The sequence below is a fragment of the Callithrix jacchus genome, chromosome 3, assembly GCF_049354715.1.
Source record: "Callithrix jacchus isolate 240 chromosome 3, calJac240_pri, whole genome shotgun sequence".
In the NCBI taxonomy this organism is placed as follows: domain Eukaryota; kingdom Metazoa; phylum Chordata; class Mammalia; order Primates; family Cebidae; genus Callithrix; species Callithrix jacchus.
Genome location: NC_133504.1, coordinates 164,995,786 through 165,011,026, shown reverse-complemented (window position 1 = coordinate 165,011,026; position 15,241 = coordinate 164,995,786).

The following is a 15,241-nucleotide window of genomic DNA, read 5'->3' as shown; positions in this document are numbered from 1 at the left end:
AGGCACACACCACCATGCCCAGCTAATTTTTGTATTTTTAGTAGAGACGGGTTTTCACCTTGTTGACCAAGATGGTCTCGATCTCTTGACCTCGTGATCCGCTTGCCTCGGCCTCCCAAAGTGCTGGGAAAAACATTTCTTTTTCCTGCATTTACAGTAAGGTATTTTTTTACCCAAAATTTTTATTTTCTTTTCTAGAACACTTATATTTTTATAGATGTTTAGTACATTTTCTTGAATAATTATTAGCTTTGGTAGGATTTTGTATAAATTTACTTTTAGCAATAGAAAAAGTCACAAACTCTGCCACTGTTTATTAAGTTGACCAGATAGCACAGGCTCATTTTAATCCCATTACTAGATAACCAACAAAACTAAACAAACAAACTGAAAACGGAAAACACAGAAATAGGTAGGGATGCATTCTTTACCCAATTCAATACATAAAAAGTATTAACAAATTAAATGCCAGAGCTGCTTTTTTTTGAACTTTATTTGTTAGTTCAAACAATCAGTTTTTTGAAGCATAGCAATTCCCCATTTAAGGAAGAAATCTGAGTTCATGAAATTTACCCTATTTTTAGAGAGAGACATATTGCTTACTTAGACCACTGGTCCTATTTGTTTATACATTCCTAAATCTTTGCTTCATGATTACTGTCACTAGATATATTTGTGGAGTTTATACACTATTTAAGTTCTCTTAAGGTTTAATTCAATGCAATAAAAGCATTTTTGGACAACATAATTTTTGTGCAAATGATTCTTGACTATAAACATTGGAGTTGTGGTATATACTAAATAGAATGTCAAGTCCCTCCCTGGGCAAATATTATTGTCTGTCTGTTTGGGCTGCTGTACCAACACGCCGTAAACAGAGTGACAACAGTAGAAACTTATTTCTCTGGGTTCTAGATCTGGGAAGTACAAGAAGGTGTCTTCTAACCTTGTCTTCACATGGTGGAAGGGGCAAGGTGTATTTCTTGAGCCTCTTTGATAAGTGCACTAAGACCATTTCTGAGAGTTTTGTCCTGGTGACCTAATCACCTCCCTACAACTCCACCTCCTACCTAATACCATTACATTGGAAGGTAGTTGTCTCAACTTATGTATTTTGGGGAGACTTATGCATTGGGTCCATTGCAATTATATAATAAAAATTTCCTTTGAAAAACAACTGAAATGACCAATTAAATATGGATATTGTCTGATATCTTATAAGTCATTTTTAAACTTTCAGATTCAATTATCTGTACAGGGGTCTGTAAAGCCCCATGAGCCAAATCTGGTCTGTTCCATGCCTGATTTTGTACATAAAGTTTTATTGGAAAAAGTCCCGTCTTACTTATTTTCACATTTTCTGTTAATTAAGTAGTTGGGACAGAGACTCTCTGACCTGCAAATATTTGACCCTCTACAGAAAGGTTGCCAGCCCTGAACTAGATAATAAGAAAACCAAAAGAAATTTCTATATATGATTGTCTAGCTTTTGAAAGAGTTCTGACTTTAAAATCATTATTAAATTCATAGTTATGTAAGAGACTTGCAGAGAATATTCAAAATATTAGAGCTTACCGGAAGGGTTTACTCTATTTGATTTTAATGTTAAGTTTCCATAAAATAATACACATGAGTGGGTATTCATTGTTGTTAGAGGAATGTAAAGGAAATATTTGTGAAAGCATTTATCATAAAGTCTATTAAGGTAATATTTGTGAAATAATGTATCACAGGGGAGATATAAAGTAAATACTTCCTTAATTTGAAATGAAATTTTGCTTGGTTACATTCACATACTCTTGGTTCCTTGTAAAGCTTTCTACATCACTGGCTGTGATTCACAGATGGCTGGGGCATGATTCACATGACCCATAAGGATCATGTCTCAAATTTATTATCAGTTGAAGTGGAGAGGTGATAGTGTTCACATCAGGAGTTCAGATTCAGAGAAGTGAAAATTACTCTCAATTGTGAATCAGGGTTTTGATAACTGTAAGAAGGCAAATTAACTTAAAAGATTTTTGTTTTGTTTTGTTTTGAGACTGAGTTTCGCTCTTGTTATCCAGGCTGGAGTGCAATGGCGCGATCTTGGCTCACTGCAACCTCCACCTCCTGGGTTCAGGCAATTCTCCTGTCTCAGCCCCCTGAGTAGCTGGGATTATAGGCACGCGCCACCATTCCCAGCTAATTTTTGTATTTTTAGTAGAGACGGGGTTTCACCATGTTGACTAGGATGGTCTTGATCTCTTGACCTCGTGATCCACCTGCCTTGGCCTCCCAAAGTGCTGGGATTACAGGCATGAGCCACCGCGCCCGGCCCACTTTAAAGTTTTTAGTTTGGTGTAATAATAAATAAAAATTGTAGAGTCTTTTCCATGGGATATAAAACACACTGGCACTTGGGAGATCCCACAAAAGTTTTAAATATTGTTATGGTTGTTATTATTCCCAGCTGAGAGCTTCTGTACACTATCAGGTATCAATTCTCATTCCATGTCTTCGATTCTTGCACTCTTCACTAGTTCTATTGTCTAATTTTTATGTGTTTCTCTCTCTTTTTGCTCTACAGTTTAATCCTTAATAAAATGTAGTAATGAATTGGTTGTATATATTTGCTAACTCTTCAAAATATAATATTTCATATGAAGTCAATTAACAATACCATCTCCTATTGCAGGATCCCTCCGTATCTGTTTCTGTTGGAGTGGCCTTGGTATTTTTTCTTTCTCCATTCAGATAAAGGGATGCTGAGTTGAAGATGCATTAAATAAATAAATTTTAATTTAATGGGACATATGTATGTATTCCATGTATGTATAGCTGGGTTATTGTTAGCTATACCAGTATAGGTGTGGCTTATAGACCACTCATACCATCCACTGTGCCAATGGAGTCTGTGTTGGGACACAAAGTTCTTGGCTACTGGTAGAATTTTGATATGAGCCAAAAGTATAAGGCTGGTAGAAGGGAAACAGGATTGGAGACATATAGAGCCAGAAGCTGTAGAATATTTATTATCTAATTAGCAAGTTTACAAAATAGTAAATAAAAATTCAGTTCTAATCATTGTCTAATCAATCCAGAAGTTCTGTTTCTCATAGAGGTTGTCCAGTTGATAATTTTTCTAAATGAGTACGTCATCAACGATAGTGTTACAAAGTTGAAACTTACTTTTCTTTATCAGTAACAAATATAAATTTTGATCAGCCTCCAAAGAGGAAATTTACATTATCTTTATATTCTAAATGTGTAAAATAATATGGCAAACCCATTTGAAAAAGTGATTAACCAATGTACAGCCAACATTTGGGAACATGAGATATATTAAAAAAATAGTGTTATTTTCATACATTGTGTAATTTCTGTGGTCTTTGCTTTTTGTTTATGTGTCCAGTTTTCTCTAAGACCAAGATACCTAGCCTGTTTAGAATTCTGCTCCAGTTTTAGTGTGTTTCCTTGAAGTCTGAGATTGGTAACTATGACCAGAGAATAGGTTTTTAAAGATGTAGTGAAACAAAAAATTTCTTTTTTTTTTTTTTTAACATTTTAAAAAATTTCTGTCTTTGATTGTAATTTTGTTATATTGGCCAGGATATTTATGCCTGAAGTCAAACTGAAACTGAAACCACATAATTGTGTTTGTTCTCTTCGATTTATCTTAGTGCATTCTGTTCCTAAACACTGTTTTGGACTGTTAATGCATAATTTTAGTAGAAAGATACTCTCTATAGGAGCACAGACAATAAATGTTTTGAAACTACTAATGTTCACAATCTCAGTGTCTCATGAACATTTTCCTAAGACTAAGTATAATAGTCATATGTCTATCATGCCATAGGGGAGGGATGTAAGGACATATAGTTCACTAACTGGAAAGTTTTATGGTTTCAGGTACCTTGCTTTTGACTTTTTTCTTCATTTTATTGTCATTTAGTTGCTGACCCAAAAACATATGAATTGATTGACTGAGACAGAGTTTCACTTTTGTTGCCCAGGCTGGAGTGCAATGGCATGATCTCTGCTCATCACAACCTCCACATCCCAGCTTCTAGAAATTCTCCTGCCACAGCCTCCCGATTAGCTGGGACTACAGGCCTGTGCTACCATGTCCAGATAATTTTATATTTTTAGTAGAGATGGAGTTTCTCCATATTGGTCAGGCTGTTCTCAAAATCCTGACCTCAGGTGATCCACCTGCCTTGGCTTCCCAAAGTGCTGTGATTATAGGCATGAACCACTGCGCTTAGCCTGGATTATTCTTAAATTTGATTTTTGCCCAACTACCAGCATAAACTTGAGACTTGGAAAATTATTATTGTTATTTCTGATAATAAAATATTCAAGAATGCTGACAGACTGCAAAGCACAAATCTGTATTAAATTTGTCTACTGAGTTTGTTTAAGGAGAGGCAGTACTGCATATGAAATGCAGGATTGTGGAATCCAAATAATCCAACTTATGTCAAACCTAAATGGATCATCCACCATGGTTTCCATCCACCATGGAAAATGATAATAATAATAGCCCGTTTAGAAAACATTAACTGTAGCAACTTGCAAACAAAATTCTTCTAGGAATACATTAGCATGCTAGTATTAATCTTGCAAGGTATGGAATCTGCTTACTCTTAGTCCCCAGGTTTTTAAAACTTCTTTGATAACCTAATAGACTAATTTGAGATACACATTTACTGACTAAGGAATTTCAAGCTTTAGAAATGCTGGGCTGTCAACTTTCCAGTCCTCCTTATTCTTGCATCAATTAATGTGAACTGATACGGTGAGTTAAACAGAGCTCCAATGGCTGCTGCATAAAACACAGATATGCTTGTTATCTATTCCATAATGGAAAAGCTGAATGTGGAAACCCAGAAAGTGGGATGTTATAAATATCCCCTTCACCATCCTTTGCAAACAGATTAAAGCCCTAGTGACAGAGAGGAGAGTAAACCTTGGTTAGAGAAGTCATCCTCCTATTAAAAAGAAGTATGCTCCACTTTTGGACTCTCCTTAAAATTATCCTAAGAGATTTGAACAGAATCCAGAACAGAGTAATGAGAATTATTAGGCAGTGGAAAATCTGCATTCTTCTGCTAGAGTAGAGTGGTATGCAATTATGTCCAACACCCATGTCAACTGACAGTTGGATTTTATTTCAGCTGAAAGAATAGAAATTAAGGTGGGAACTTTAGTGAATACAGTCTCAAGATATTATTGCTTGATATGAATGAAAACTGATTTAGCTGTATGCAAAACATGTGCGTTTCATAACATTTGCTGCTTTACGGGTTGTATTCTCAATATGTAGGGAGTGAGGGGAGTCGAACTGGAAAAACAATAAAATTTGAATAATACACGTAAAGTGTTTACATCTCTGCATATTCCCTGACACTGTTACTTTACTCAATAGTTCCTGGCTTTTCTTATGATAACAAATACAGTTATATATGGATCTTTTTAATGTTTTTGGTTTTCTTAATGTGTCAAGGTAATCGGTGATTATGTCTGAAAATTTTGCGGCTGATACCATTTTCTTCATTACTCCTGACTCTTTTTATTCAGAAACATCGAGGTTCTTGCTACCGATGGAGACAGGGCATCCCTACCCAGATCACAGAATCAACGTTGGTTTCCAGGCTTATCGTGAAATCCCAAAGAAAACTAAGACCGTAAGCAGTCTTCTGTGGAATTAGTCATGATAGACAGTTCTGATTTTGTAGGGCATTTTAGTGACAGACATTTAATTACATTTTCCTAATCAAATGATTGTTTTTACAACACTGGCTCTGAGACGGTCACTAAGAGAATAAAACACAACCTTGTTCACAAGTAGATCATATACTTTTGTATAAAACAAAATGTACAAAGTGTTAAAATACAGCATAAAACATGCTATCATGAAAGTTTGTTCCAGGTGTTTTGATAGTACAGTTACCAGTATCCTCACTCAGCCTAGGTGAAACAAAGAAAACTTCCTTGAATGGGGACCTTTGTTAAAGAGATACAGCATTGATTCTGAGATTGGACTTTATGAGATGCCATAGATAAGCTTCAGGAAATAAAAAGGGTGTGATTAGTTTGATGCTTTAGGTATTTTACTTTGGGTATATACAAAGAATGCAGAAAGGAAATTGGTAGTTGAAGGAGGCAAACATATTAGGCAGCAATACTTTTGCTTCAGGTGTAGAAATGGAGACAACATCACATAATCACTTAAAAGGTTGGGGAGGATGGGAATTCTGGTTGTGTTGCTTTTTAACTATGTAATTATAGATAAAATACTTAACCCTTTTAGGTTATAGCTTCTACTTTCTAAAAAACTTAAGATTAAACACAGCAGTATATACAATGTCCTCAGCATAGTGCCCAGAATACACTACACAATAAATGCTATGGATTCACTTAAATTATTATTACTCAATGACAGTATTAAATGGAAAAATGAAAACATGAGTAATTTATCCAATCTGATAGTAAAATGTAAACTAATTTCAGAAGTAAAGTTCTTGAAAAGAAAATAACAAAAAGATGCTCCCTCATATGAAAACACAAGCAAAGCAAAATTAACAAGAACCGTCCCCCACACACTTGCAACAAAACAATTACAACAATCACTATAGCAACAACCAAAATCAACCACAGCTTTCATTAATTTGCTTCTTTCTTTATAGGGACATGGAGCAGAATCAGTATGTACTAAGTAACTAATATATAATAGGAGGTTTGCTGAACTGTCTGCATATATACATAAGGATATTGCCTACTTGACCAAGTAGGCAATCTTCTGACATCATTTTACCTTGCAAACTATCGTAAAAACACAGAATTAAAACTAGAAGGAAGCAAAATAATACTTCAATTAAGAAAAGGAGAGGGAAATGGATTGTAAAAGACAGAGAAAGCAAGAGAGAGGGAAAGAATGAGAAATTTAGACAGAGAAAGTGGGAAATGGGGTGGGGAAAAGTGAGGAGGGGAAGGAGAGAGCCAATGTGTATTAAATATTTACTAAACATCATGCACTATTTTGGGCGCAATGAATCCTTACAGGAATATTGTAAAATATACACATTGTTAAGCTTTTATTGATTATCAAACAGAAATTTCAGGTTAAATTCATTGGCCAAGTACATAAAACTATGAGGAGGTCGTGATCATTCTACTTATATATGGTATATAAAATATTCCAATGCATACAGTAAAGTGGTTTCCAGGTACTGGGGGAAGAGGAAAATTGAGAGTTGCTATTCAACGGATATAATGTTTTATTCATGCAAGATGTATAAGTTCTAGAAAACTACTATACAATATGACGCCTATAATTAACAATATTGCATTATACAATTACAAATGCGTTAAAAGGGTAAATCTCACGTTCAATGTTCTTACTACAGTTAAACTAAAACACTAGCTCCACAGTGGATCTTCTGGCTAAGTCTGAAGTGCTGGAGATTCTGCTTCCTGGTTTGTTTTTATTTAACCAGCTTTTAGGAAACTTATCGTGTAGTTGCAAATAGTCCTATTTAATGTTTGCTCTTCCAGGATGTTAGTGAAATATCCACTAGCCTGAACTAGGTGTCCTGATTAGTTGTAATTTAAGGGATGGGAGATACTTGAACAATTGTTGCTGTTGACTGGACCTGTGTATACCACGGTATATCTTACTTACAATGATGGATGAGTTAGATAAGGTCAGGTAGAGAAGACTGTTGATTCCCACAGGGTAAAATATTTCTCATCAAGAAAATGCTTCAGTGAGAAATCACTGAAGACAGTGGTGGATGAACATAAAAATTTCAGATCTGTACATTGAGACAAAAGAACAAAAATATTGCTGGAGGCAGTTTGCAAAGAAATTACATCTGGGTGCAGTGAAGAGAATCCTAGGAGGAAAAGGGTTCATTCAATGAGTGAGCTCTTTAGGGGAGCTGTTATTTGATTAAACGAGCTATTTATTTAAATAAAGCACGCTATAGGACTAGTTTAATCCAGGCCCTGAAGGCTCTTTTAATGGATCTGAGGATTGCTTCTGCAAAACATATCTGAATTTTTGATCACTGCAGATTTAATCACAGAGGAGAAAACTCTACCTCAAATCATGCTAAGATCTGCTCCAGTAGAAAAGACCTATATACAAGAGAGCTTAAGGACTAGGATGTCTAGCCTGGTCCTAAATGGCCTTGTCTTTATTTTGATCTTTCAGAGGATTTTAGGATAACCTACTTTATTGAAGATTCAAGGATCTCGGAAGTATTGGGAAAGTAATATTGGATTTAAATGAAACCTTCTGAGAAAGTCACATTGATAAGAAAGGAGAAAATAAATTGGATATCTCCTTGAAACTACATGGTGCCTTTGATGTGAACTTGTTTGGTTAGGTCAAATATGAGTACCACAATAAACTGAAGTGACAGATTAGCCAAAAATGTTCAGATTAACAAAGTCTTGGGAATTATATTTTAATCAGAAGTGTTTAGAGGCAAATTTAGGGCCAAAAGAATGATAAAAGAGTATGCAATGAAGACTTGATACCCTCAGTGTTTGAAAATAATAATGCACAGTCCCTGCACATATGCCTCTGACTTAACATAAAAGTTTCTTAAAAAAAAATAAAAAAGAAATTAAAGAGATACAGAGTCATATCATGAATGTGTGATTTTTTTAAATAATGGACCTATTTAGTGACAATAAAAACTTAATTGTGTCACTTTTACTAAAATATAAATATATGTATAATTAGTGTCACAACCTAGTAGATTGCTCTTCAGTATATAACCTCTGCCAAAAGTTATTCTGCAATTAACAGATTTATGTAAATATGTTTTCACTGAGCTTGTCTCTTAAACCGATTGGAGCCCTACAACTCCAGTTTATCCCACACCACAGGAAATCTACATAATTTAACTTTTTAGAAACATTTTTATTTAATGGAGCTACCACACCTGAAATCTTAAGTGAGTGATGATCCAGTTTGTAACATAAAACGACTTGAGCAAGAATAGAAAAGAAAAGAATGTGTGTGTGTGGGTGGATACTGTTTAAGGAAGTGTAAATGTTTCTTTTCTCTAAACAGTAAATAGCAATTCATATGAAGTCAAAAATTAGCAAGTGTATTCTTTAAAGTTTCTTCATAAATAGAGAAACGGGAAAAATTTGAGGAAAAACAAGAGAGCACAATTAGGGTTACAAGCAAACAAAAACGAGATCCTAGAATTTTAAAGTACGGTCTCAATATATTGTGCTTTGAAGTTACCTTCATTAACTAATCTCCGAATACCTAAAATCTCTCTGTAAAGAAGACATTCTGGCCACATAAAGTATCTGATATTGCATATCAGTTATATGAAATAATTAAAGACCTTTTTCTCTGAATTTTGATGTAAATTATCATGTTTTTAATAAACTTTATGTTATGCTCAAGAATTCTGTTTCTTTCTTTGCATTACTATTGCCCATAAATGAACAGCAGTCTATCCTCATCAAAATCTAATATTTTGGGAAACTAGGCATAATTTGTCATTTCTGCTTTTCTTCACTTTTTAGGATGTGGGAGGAAAGTCAAGAAGAGATTGATAAAGAAGGCCATCCATGTTCCTATATATTTTCTAATGATTATGTTTCAAGGAGTTTGTCCCAACTAATTTATGTCACAATCTAATTAAGATATTTAAAACATTATTGCAAATTATAAACTATATTATACTTTGAGTTCATTTATAAAATTTTGTTTATAAAAAAGTACTTAGAAATGTTTCTATTTTTCAAAAATGGCTGTAATTACCAGATATGTACATGCATTTTATTAACATGTCAGACTTTCTTAAATTTTAAAGAAACTTATATTTTGAGATAATACAGATAAATTTTATATACCCAGTTCCCTCCAATGATATTGTCTTACAAACAGTATAATATTGCCACTAAGATACTGACATAATATAGTCAAGATTCCCACTATTTCTATCACCACAAATATCTCCTCTTTTTATAGCCAAACTTCCTTCCCTGCTATACAACCACTCATTAACCTCTGGTAACCACTGATTTAGTCTCTAAATCTGTAATTCTCTAATGTCAACAATGTTCTATACATGAAGTCATACAGTATGTTACTTTTTGGGAACAATCTTTTACAGTGTAGTCCTCTACTTTTGGCATCTAGCCCAAAAATTTTTGTCTAGGACTATGCCTCAAATATTATTTTTATTTTTTCCCTAAAAAGTGTTTTAGTTTAAAGTTTGTGATCTATTTTATTTAATTTTTGTGTAATATGTGAGGAAATACACCTTTGCTAAAGAATAAAGGTTTCCATGTGAGTGTATTTCTGGGTCATCAATGGTGCTCTATGAATCTATGCATGGCCACTCCCAGTATCACACCATCTTGATTTCTTGCCTTGATTACTTTAGCTGAATGATAAGAATTGAAATTGAGTAGATTGATTCCTCTAACTTCATTGTTCATTGTTATTTTTCCAAATTGTTAGCTATTCTCCTTTTTTTGCCTTTCCATAGGAATTTTAGAATCATCTCATTTAGGCGGGGCGCGGTGGCTCAAGCCTGTAATCCCAGCACTTTGGGAGGCCGAGGCTGGTGGATCACGAGGTCAGAAGATCGAGACCATCCTGGTCAACATGGTGAAACCCCGTCTCTTCTAAAAAATATACAAAAAATTAGATGGGCATGGTGGCGCGTGCCTGTAATCCCAGCTACTCAGGAGGCTGAGGCAGGAGAATTGCCTGAACCCAGGAGGCGGAGGTTGCCGTGAGCCGAGATCGAGCCATTGCACTCCAGCCTGGGTAACAAGCGCGAAACTCCGTCTCAAAATAAATAAATAAATAAATAAATAAATAATAATCTCATTTATATCTTAAAAGGTCTTACTGGGATTTCTTCGCAGAAATGTTGTTAAACCTATATATCAATTTTAGGAGAATTAAACTTTTTTCTGTCTTAAGTCTTCCAGCCCACAGAAATAGTATGACTCTCTTCTTATTCATGTCTTTGATTTCTTTCATTAATGCTTTGTAGTTTCCACTATATGTTCTGTAACTATTGTGTACTGTGTTCAGTTTCCACGCAATGATTTTATTTTTTGGAAAAATAATATGCAATATTGCATTACTAATTGTGTTGCCCAAAAGTTTATTGCTAGAATGAAGAAATATAGTTGGCTTTTTATGCTTATCTTGTATCAGAAATACTTTTGGAACTCACTTATTAACGCTACATGGATTTTGTAGATTCCTTTACATTTTCTAAATAATATATTACCTGTGAGAAAAGACCTGTATTTATTTCATCCTTAATGATCTGCCTGCGTTTTATTTTATTTCCTTACCTTATTGAATCAGACAACACTATGTAAAATAGTAATGGTAAGAGAGGACACCTTCAGTATGTTCCTGTTATTAGAAAGCATTGAGTCTTTCACCATTAAGATAATGTTACTTGTGGAATCGTTGTATATGCTTTTTATCAAGTTGATAAATTTCTGCTTTATTCTAAGGGCTTAAATGAGTTTTTGGCACCAACGGGTTTTGAGTTTCTCAAGTGCTTTTGATGCATTGATTAAAAGAATCTTGTGATATTCTTCTCTCAGCTGTTTTTTTGGCAAATTGCACTGTTTGATTTTCAATTATTAAATCAGCCTTGCATCTCAGGAATAACCCCTGTAGATCAGTATGTATAGTTACGTGTATATATTGTTGAATTCTACTTGCTAACTTCTTTATAAGTTTTGTGTCAATATAATGTGGAGTTTTTTATGCATAATAATTGCATTATACTTATGAAGTTCATGTAATATTTTGATACATGCATACAATGTATAACAATCAAATTATGGTATCAAGGATACACGTAACCACAAATATGTATTATGTATTTCTTTGGGGAACATTTGAAATTTTCTTTTCTAATGATTTTACCATATACAATGAATTATTTTCAACTACAGTCACATTATTTGGGTATCAAGTACTAGAACTTATTCCTTCCGTCTAACTGTATGTTTTTACCAACTAACCACCCCTCCCTTCATTCTCTCCACCCAGCCCAGATTGTGGTAACTAATATTCTACTCTCTACCTTCATTTGATCAACTTGTATTTTCTCACATGCAAGTTGAGAACATACAATAGTTGTTTTTCTATATTGCCTCACTTCACCAAACATAATGACCTCCAGTTCCATCCATTTATGGTCACTTCATGGTGCTCCATATATCATAAAAATTTTCTGAATTCTTTTTAATTCTTTTTGTGTGCATGTGTCTGACTGCATTATTTCAAAAGACATGCCATCAGAAACTATTTTTTTCTGCTTGATCTAGTCTGTTGTTGAAGCTGTCAATTATATTTTTTTAATCTAATCCACTGAATTTTTTATTTCCATGATTCATTTGAATCATTTTATCTATCTTTCTATTAGATTTCTCATTCAGAAAATAAATTGTTCTTCTGATTTCCTTGTTCTTTGTATATCTGTGTTCTCCTGCATTTCACCAAGTGTCTTGAATGTCAATATTGTAAATTCATCTTCAGGCATTTCACTGATTTTCTTTCCTTGGCAATATGTTACCAAAGAAATATTTTGTTCCTTTGGAAGTGTCAACATTTCCTGCTTTTTCACATTTCTTGTGTCCTTACACTGATATCTGTATATCTGGTATAACAGTTGCTTCTTTCAGTTTCATGGTTTGTCTATCACAGGGAAAGACTTTTTTCTACAGTTGTATCTGTAGTCTGGATTGTATAGGATAGCTTGGTTTTGATTCTGAGTGAGTGCAGTACTGTACTTTCCATATGATTTCTTCATCTATCATCTATATCAGTTGTGTCTGTGAGTTCCTCAGTGGGTTTGGCTGCAGTTTTTAGTGAAGACTGTGTTGAAGCTTTGCCGGGGACAGGGACACCAGGTAGACTAGTCTGTAGACACCAGTGTTGAGCTGAGTACGCCAATGCTCAGGCCTCCATGTGGCATACGTGGGCACTAGTAGTGGCTTTTAAGTCACTATATTTTTAGTAATTTGTCACAGCAACAAACGAGGAAGAACATGAGGCTTATGTCTCAGATTTCTTCTTTTGTTTTTTATTTGTTCTTTTTTTACGTTACTTTCTCTGTCTTTTTGTGAATTATTTGAATATTAATATATTTTAGAATTCCATGTGGAATTATCTATAGTGCTTTTAGTGTATCTCTTTGTATATCTTTTTTGGTGGTTGTTCTCATTATTAAACTACAAATACAAAAGTTATCAGGTGTTAAAATTTCACCAGTTTGAGTGAATATATAAATCCTATGTCCATTTACAAAACCCTAACATCCCTGGCTTATAATATGTTTATAGTAAATATTTCTTCTACATACGCTTGGAACTGGTTTTAGTATTACAGCTGTGCTTCAATTGTCAAACACAATTTATAAAACCCAAGAGGAAAAATGAACCTGCTATATTTATGCCCACTTTAGCTTACCACTTTGTGCTTCCTGCTTCCTGATATTTCAAGACATTATTTTTTTTCCTTCTGTTTGAAGAACTTCCTTTAGCTATCATTTTAATTTAGGCTTGTGAGTCTCAATCCATCTACCATTTTCCCTACCTATCTGAGAGTCTTGCTTTCCTTTCTTTTTTTTTTTTTTTGATACAAAATGGGGCTTGTACATAATGTACATGTTGTTTTATTATATTTTGTGAGAGGAATAAAAACATATTTCTGCTCCATTTTCATAGAAACGAAAGTTCGTACTTATTTTTAAACATCAAAACTAGCATAGAGAATTGCCAAAAATTAGCTACTTGATTTACAAATCAATAGAAAAATTAGTAATATACAATTTAAGACAAGGAAGTAAAAGGCTCTTTAGTTACTTCTGTATTATACATGATAGTTATACATTGAATAAATAGATAGGGATATTTAATAACTGCTGAATAGTGAATATTAATGGCATGGAAAAAATAGAAATATAATTATTTATCCTTCAGAAACATATGTTTTGAGAACACTGTTAAAATGGTGGTGTGAATTACAGACACCTCTGGACACAGAAATCAATTGCACCCTATCTCACGTATCTCAATCTACTTTTACATTACCTCTTGCTTCAGCAAATGACTTCCCATGGTCGTAACTGAAAGCAGGCTGACTCACTGCTTTATAATCTTATCTTTCATTTCCTGGATTTCGCCATAGCCTGTCCCGCATTCAATTGGTTGTCTCTTAGAAGTGTGAGGTAACACGCTTTGTAAAAACACTTGATCAATGGGTGAGAGGGGTCAAAGGATAAATTCACCCCTCTTCTGTTTCTCTAGCTGATCATTCTAAAGGCACATCCTAGACAAATCCCGAAACGAACCAGCAACTCAACCTCAGTGATGCACTATGTGCCTATGTAGAAAATATAAAAGTGTTGGTTTTCACTTGTTCCTGTCTGAGTGTCACCAGTCTTCATCTCCTTACTGTAGACTCACCTTCCAAATAGGCGCTTGTCTCAGGCTTTGCTAGCCAGTGGCAATGCAGATTAAATGTATGTATTTTATTAAAAAAAAAATTAGAGAGTAATCGTGTTTTCCATAAAGAAATTAATTTAGAAATAGATTTAAAAGCATATGTAATTTCAGCTAACTTGGAACTCAGTAGTCATTCAAATCTTGCCAGATATTAGAATAACAATATTCACCCAGGGCATATAATAACAGTAAAGCATTTAATAAATATAGGACAATTGGCTTTTTGAATGAAAAGATAGAAACTAAATATATAGGTAGAGTAAGTATGTAGAAAAATAATGTCAAGTGTTTTAAGTTCCGATTCTGAAGACTCAGGATGAAGATGGAATTGAATTTCCTCAGTCAATTTGGAAAAGATGCAGAGGAAGGAGGAAGTATCTAAGTTGTTTATATAGTAAGATATCAGATAACATACGAATATAACAAATCATATTGTATATTGTTATAACACTAAAATAGACTGTCATAATATGGATTTCAATAAGCAGCTTTTAAAATTACACTTCTCAGGACACAATAAGAATGCTGGCCACTATATTCTGAGGACGTGAAAAATTCTACATTGATGAGAATACTGCTAGGTATTTAAGCAATAAATTACATTTAGGCCAAGCACAGTGGCTCATGCCTGTAATCCCAGTACTTTCGGAGGCCAAGGTGGAAGGATTACTTGAGGTCAGGAGTTCAAGACCAGCATGGACGACATGGTAAAACCTTGTCTCTACTAAAA